Here is a 7,780-nt window from a genome sequence, read left to right on the forward strand (position 1 = left end):
GGCCCGAGGGGATGGTTCTGTGGGAAACATGCTGGGCGATCGGCATGGACCTGAGCTCAGATCTCCAGAACTCACCTATAATGCTGAATGTGGCCGTGAGCCTCTGATGCTAGTCCTTCTACGGGGATGGGAGGCGGGCACAGAGAGTACCCCTGAAGCTCCAGGTTAGCGACCCTGGGGTATGCAATGGTGTATTTCAAGAGATCCTGTCTCAAGCAAAGCGGAAGTCATGGACCTCCACATATGGGTTCCCACATCCCTAAACTGACGTGGACTCACCCACATCACACAGCCCTCCTACCCCCACACCTCTGAACATGAAAGGTATAAAGAAATCTGTATATATAAAATCTAAGACTTATCAAAAATATGATCGCAAATGCTTTCCCACTCTGTGTAGGTGTGTGTTTTACCTTCATTATTTGAAGGAAAAACACCCACCGAGTTGGAGGAAGTGTCACTTATGTTTTCCTTATCATTTGTACTTTTGGTATCGTATCGAAGAAAATGTTGCATAATTCAAGGTCATAGATGTTTTTACCTTTGTGCTTCCCCTAAAGGTTTTATTATTTTTAGGGACAATGAGATGGTCTAATGAGTGAAAGCCCTTACCTCACGAGTCCATACCTGGAATCTGTGGTGGAGGGAGAAAGGGCACTTCAGAGTTGTCCCCTGACTCCCACGCACACCAGCCTTGACACACACACACGGCTGCACTTACGCAGATGTATAACATAATGTAATCATAAATATAAAGTAAGTTTTATTATGTTTAGTTTCTATGTTTAGACTTTTGATCCATTTAAATTCATGGACCTAAAGTAGACTGGGGGCTAACCTCCAGTCTTTGGCACGGATAACTTTTATATCTGTTGATAAGATCCTTTTTCTCTGTAGATCTTCTTGGTATCCTTGTCATATGTCAGTCTTCAAGAAGCCCACGAGTTTATTTCTTGCCTCTCTTTTGCATTTATCTGTCTATGTCTACCCTGTTGCTAGGCTAGCATCACTCTGTTCTGTAGTATCTTTTGAAGCTGAGAAGATAACTTTGGCCATTCTAGGTTCCTTCAATTTCTAAAGAACTTTGTCCTAATATTGTCAATCTCTTCAAACATACAAGCAGGGCTTTTGTTGTGTCCATCTATAGCTCAGCTTAACTCGGATTGCCCCCTGAACAACAATACATCTTCTGATTCACTGACATCAAATGCCTTTCTCTTTATTTTAGGTCCTCTTAATTTCTGTCAGCAGTGTTTATAGTATTCAAAAATATACAGTTTACATTTCTTTCCTTGAATTTCTTTATGAATATTTTATTCATTCTGTTCTTTAAGACAGGGTATCTTCTATTCAAGGCTGGTCTTAAATATGCCAGGAACTCAGGCTGGTCTTGAACTCTTGACTCTCCTACTTTAATTTCCCAAATTTTGAGAGATCAGGTCTCATGACATTCTGACCTTTGATTTCACTCCTTTTTATGGTGTTTAAGTATGACTTCATTCTCTTATCACAAACCTAAAGATACAACATTGAATTTTTGTGTATTCATCTTTATATCCAGAAGAAGTAGAATGAAGGCAGATAAGAACTTGAAGAATTAAATACACATGGTTCAAGCTTCTGGAGAAGTACAAGCTGGACTTTACAACAGAATTTTGACACCTGCCTAAAGAAAAAATAAACTACACATATACTCCACTTAAGAAATAACTTTTCAAATTGTGCTCACCATCATGGCCTGCTGCATAGTACCAACTCAGAACACAGATGTAGTTCCAGGAAAGGCTGCTTCAGCAGTGTGTGTACTTAAGACTTCACTGCTGAGAAAGCCATGGCCGGGGAATTCACACCAGCTCCTCTTAGAAACATCACAGCTTCTATACCAAGTCCCTCCTCCCGCAGTCTACCCTGTTTTCAAGATAACTTACTTCACACTGTTTATATATCTTTTCTCCGATCAACTTCTTCAGGTTTTCTGAGTTTGTTTTAAAAATAATTCATTGTTTCATGACTTTCTTTTAATCTCTCATTTTTAATCTCTGCAATTCCAAAGCTTTTTTTTTTTTTTTTGGCAGCTTCCAGTTTTTCTCTGAGTTTCACTTCAAGTCCTTCAAATTCTGTTTCATCCTTAGAGGCTCCTAATGTTAGCAGACAAGAAGGTGTTGTTAATTTTGCATCGTTGCTCTTGGGCCTTGAAATACCATCTCATCATAGAACTCTGAAAACGCTTTCTTTCCCCCTCAACATTGCATTGTTGTCAGGCTGGAACAGCATTAGTAAATGATGCTTTCATTAGGGTCAAGGAAAACTATTTTGATGATTATTTCAAATTCATCCATCCTGTTTCAGTAATTGCATATGGAGACTTAGTGATGATTCTTTAAGGGAGTGCCAGAGCTTTCATGTAACTTCAACTATTTCTAGGTGGTTTTCTTTTTTGTTTTAAATTATTTATTAATTATACTTTATTCACTTTGTATCTCCCCTGTGGTTCCCTCCCTCCTCCCATCTCAATCCCTCCCTTCCTCCACCCTCTGCATGCATGCCCCTCCCCAAGTCCACTGATAGGGGAGGTCTTCTTTTCCTTCCTTCTGATCTTAATCAATTAGGTCTCATCAGGAGTGGCTGCATTGTCTTCTTCTGTGGCCTGATAATGATGCTTCTCCCTCAGGGGGAGGTAATTAAAGAGCAGGCCAATCAGTTCATGTCAGAGACAATCCCTGTTTCTATGACAATAGAACCCACTTGGATACTGAACTGCCATGGGCTACATCTGTGCAGGGGTCTTAGGTTATCTCCATGCAGAGTCCTTGGTTGGAGTATTAGTCTCAGGAAAGACCCCTGTGCTCAGATTTTTTGGTTCTGTTGCTCTCCCTATGGAGCTCCTGTCCTCTCCAGATCTTACTGTTTCCCACTTCTTTCATAAGATTCCCTGCATTCTGCCCAAAGGTTGCCCATAAGTCTCAGCATCTGCATTGATAGTCTGCAGGGCAGAGCCTTTCAGAGGTCCTCTGTGTCAGGCTCCTGACTTGTTCCCTCTTTTCTCCTTCTTCTGATGTCCATCCTCTTTGCCTTTCAGGATAGGAATTGAGCATTTTAACAAGAGTCCTCCCTCTTGATTAGTTTCTTTAGGTGTACAGATTTTAGTAGGTTTATCCTATATTATATGTCTATATGAGTGAGTATATACTGTGCGTGTCTTTCTGCTTCTGGGATAGCTCACTCAGGATAATCTTTTCCAGATCCCACTATTTACCTGCAAATTTCATGATTTCCTTGTTTTTTATTGCTGAGTAATATTTCATTGTGTAGATGTACCCCACATTGCTATATCCATTCCTCCACTGAGGAGCATCTGGACTGTTTCCAGCTTCTGGGTATTATAAATAAGACTGCTACAAACATGGTTGAGCAAATGTCCTTATTGTGTACTTGAGCCTCTTTTCGGTATATGCCTAGGAGTGTTATAGCTGGATCTTGAGGAAGTGCTATTCTTAATTGTCTGAGGAAGTGCCAGATTGCTTTCCAGAGTGGTTGTACAAGTTTACATTCCCACCAGCAATGGAGGAGGGTTCCCCTTTCTCCACAACCTCTCCAGCATGTGTTGTCTCTTGAGTTTTTGATCTTAGCCATTTTGATGGGTGTAAGGTGAAATCTTAGGGTTGTTTTGATTTGCAATTCCTTTATGAATAAGGATGTTGAACATTTCTTTAAGTGTTTCTCTTCCATTCCTCTATTGAGAATTCTCTGTTTAGCTCTGTACTCCATTTTTTAAATTGGATTACTTAATTTGTTCCTGTTTAACTTCTTGAGTTCTTTATATATATTGGATATTAGTCCTCTTTCAGGTATAGGGTTGGTGAAGATTCTAGGTGGTTTTCTATATACTGCACACTGGTGGGTGTGTCCATCTTCTCTTTTCTTTTCAAAATATTAGGCAACATTACCATAAACAATGGTAACCTCTTTCACTCTCCTGCCAGAGTCAGGCCCAGATTCCCAAATTCTGCTACTTTCTTGATCCTATTGTTCAAGGAAAAGAGCACTGGTTACCTCCAGGGAAAGAGCTCAGGGCAGCTGGGTCTGGGTTCCCCTCAGCAGCCAGCCTCTCTAGGACCAGGGAGTTCAGGCTAGGGGAAGGCGAGTTATCTCGACTTGCAGTGCATCTCATAGGCCACCTCCTCCACTCCTGTAGTGGTAGGAGTCAGCCATTCTTCCAGGCGTGTAACAGGGCAAAGGTTCTCCATCTTGTCTCAGCTGAAGCCATCTTTGGTTTCTGCATCACCCCAACCCCTCCATCCCTCAAGCACACCCTGAAAAGTCCTTTGGGAAAGCACCCAACCATGTTCTAGAAACTCTGGGTCAAGATGCCCCAGCTATCTGCATGTTACTGGCTTTTGTTAAAACTGCTTGCTTTACTCACTTTTAAGTGAATATTTAGTTATAAAGTACAAGATAACCATACAATCCACAGACCCAAAGAAGCTAAGTAAAAAGGAGGGCCCAAGGGAGGTTCCTTAAATCTCACTCAGAAGGGGAAATAGAATAGAAAGTGGAGGTAGATAGAACTGAGTGGGAGAGGGGGGGAGGGGAATAGGAGGGATCAAGTGTGAGGAGGACTGAGACAGAGAAACTGGGGAAGAAAATTGAAATCAGCGGGAAGGGTAGTTCTGGGCCAATCCAGAAACCTAGGACAAGGGAAACTCCCAGGGTCGCCCTATCTAAGACTCCTAGGAACAGGGGATATGAAACCCGAAATGGCTACCTTCTGTAACCAGGCAAGACTTCCAATGGAGGGAGAGGGACAGCAACCCAGCCACAAAACCTTTGACGCAAAATTTGTCCTGCCCATAAGAGGCACAGGGAAAAAAATATGAACAGAGGTTGATGGAAAGGCCAGCCAATGACTGGCCCAAACTGAAAACTCATCCCATGAGAGAGAACCAATCCCTGTCACTACTAATGATATTCTGCTATATTTGCAGACAGGAGCCCAGCATAACTATCTTCTGAGAGGCTTCAGCCAGCAGCTGATGGAAACAGATACAGAGACCCACAGCCAAAAATTAGACTGAGCTTGAAGAATTCTATGGAAGAGGGGGAAGAAGGATTGAAAGAGCTAGAAAGGTCAATGATACCACAAGAAAGCCTACAGAATCAACTAAACCAGGCCCACAGAAACTCACAGAATCTTAACCACCCACCAAAGAGCATGCATGTGATGGACCTAGGCCTCCCACACATATGTAACAGATGTGCACCTTAGTTTTCATGTGGGTCCCTAACATCTGGAACAGGGGCTGTCTCCGACTCTGTTGCCTGCCTTTGGATCCCTTTCCCCCCATCTGGGCTCCCTTGTCCAGCCTCAATAAGAGAAGATGTGACTAGTTCTAGTTTAACTTGGCAGGCTGATATCCATGGGAGGCCTCCCCTTCTCTGAAGAGGAAGGGAGGGCCACTGAGGGAAGGGAGGAAAGATGAGAGGAAGGGACTGGAAAGAGAGGAGGGAGGGGAAGCTGTGACTGAGATATAAAGTTAATTAATTAATTAATGGGGAAAAAAAAACCCTGCTTGCTTGTTTCCCCCTGCTACTGCTAACCAGGATGTAGTTTTTCTGTGTTCTTTGTCTTTTAAAACTCCTTGTATGTTCATTTGAGGCATTCTGTGAAGCTCGTTTCCTGAGTGGCTGCTGACCAGCTTAATACAGACTCTCAGTTCAAACTTTGTCATGCTGAGTGGTCTTTGAATCTCTACCCTGCAACAGTGGGAGAGCCTAGTGAAGGAGAGTTCTTTGAATTTTCCACAGAACATATTACATGATCTAAAAGTCATAACGGTCTTTTGTCTTTCTGGAGCCAGTATGTATTTGATTTAATTTTCTTGTTTTTGTGTCAGTAGCTGAGGACAACCATGTTTTTCTTGTCCCTGCTCTTGGTGGTGATGATTAGGGGATGGGGCACTTTTCCCATCTTTCAATATTAAGTTTGGTATTGGCTGTAGGAATTTTGTAGACAACTATTATTAGGATGAGAACTTTCCCTTAAATTCCTAGTTTATTGAGTTTAGATGTGATGAAATAAGATTATATTTTGTAAAATTATGTTTTTTTACATCTTTTTATCTATCTTTAGATTATCATGTGAATTTTTGTCCTTCATTCAAGTGACATAATGTATAACATTATTTGAATTTTTAAAGCATTTTGTGTTTTGGTTTTTTTTTTTTTGTTTGTTTGTTTGTTTTTGGATAAATGTCCCTGACCAAAGCATATAATACCTTTACTATTTTTGTCTTTTTTTTTTTTTTTACTGAAAATAGTTTTTTTTTTTTCATACACTATGTTATGACTATGGTTCCCCTCCTCCTACTTCTCCCAGTTCCTTCCCACCTCCCCTCCCATTCGGACCCACTCTCTTTCTGTTTTTCCTTAGAAACAGTCATCTAAGGAATAATAATAAAATAAAGGAATCAGAATATAACAAAATAACCAAACAAGAAAAAAAAGCCAAAGAAAAAGCACAAGAAAATGCATATAGATGCAGAGGCACAAATATTTGCACACACAGGCTTCCCATAAAAACTCACAATTGGAAGCCATGTTTCCATTTACTATTATGAGACCAAGACCCTCCCTCCAAGGATGCTGTTGGGTTTGTTTTGTGTTGCTATCTACTGTTGGGCATGGGACCTACCCTTAAGAGTGATTTGTTTCCCCAACGAGAGTCCCTTGGAGGAAATGAAATTTTCATTTGCAAGTGGCTCTCAATTGGAGACAGTATCTGCATTAGGGATGAAGGTGTGTGTCCGCGTCTCCTTTTATTCAGTTCTAGAAGGTTTTCAGTTTCTTTTCTAATTTCTGTCTTGACCTATTTTTCATTCAGTAGTGAGTTGTTCAGTTTCCATGAGTTTCTAAGCTTGTGCTTGCTGAAATCCAGCTGTAATCCATAGTGTTCTGATGGGATGCAGTGTGTTATTTCCATTGTCTTGTATCTGTTTGTGGGAACATGGTCTCCAGACTACCTGACCAACAACTCAAATGGAAGCTTCCCATGCCTAGTGCTGGGTTGTTTTTTTTTTTTAAAAGATAGTCTATGAGCTTTTTTGAGGATTATTACATGTAAGTGGCATGGCTTCATTTAAGATGTGTTATTAAATATGTATATCGAATGTATGTGTGTATACATATACACTTACATGTATTATGTATAATTATAAGTATAAAATAGTTTGATTCCTTGAGGGTTTATCAAATATCTTCAGTGTTATTTGTCCCTTCTCCACACATTTTCTTCTTTATTGACCTACAATAAAGAAGAAAACCCACCCCTATGGTCCCTTTATATTTTTTGGTTTCCATGGTTACTACATGTATATTCACATCTGAGGATTTAGAGCTAGCAATCACAGATGAGAGAGAACACGCATTATTTGTCTTAGTGAATCTGGATTACTTCACTCAGTATAATCTTTTCTAGTTCTTTCCATTTACCTGTAATTTTTGTCATTTTTGTTTTTGATTTACATTTGAATAGCATTTCATTGTATGTATGGTATGTATCACATTTTCATTAACCATTCATCTGTTGAAGGGCGTCAGCTTGTTTTCATTTTCTAGTATTGTGAATAAAATGGCAATGAACATTGCTAAGGAAGTATCTGTGGAACAGGTTGTCAAATCCTCAGGGCGTATACCTAGGAGTAGTATAATAGCTCTCATTCCACAACAAAGAAGCTTCTCTTTGCAGCAAACAAAGATCATTACAGAAAGCCACAATTGGTGA

The 7,780-nt window shown here is 40.4% G+C and overlaps 1 pseudogene; it reads right to left on the reverse strand.

The window, feature by feature from the left end:
* Positions 1–1,938: 1,938 nt before the first annotated feature.
* Positions 1,939–4,247, reverse strand: LOC129688414 (YEATS domain-containing protein 4-like; annotated as a pseudogene).
* Positions 4,248–7,780: the final 3,533 nt, after the last annotated feature.

This window comes from Psammomys obesus, unplaced genomic scaffold (assembly GCF_907164565.1).
Source record: "Psammomys obesus unplaced genomic scaffold, mPsaObe1.curated_primary_1811, whole genome shotgun sequence".
NCBI classification, from domain to species: Eukaryota; Metazoa; Chordata; class Mammalia; order Rodentia; family Muridae; genus Psammomys; species Psammomys obesus.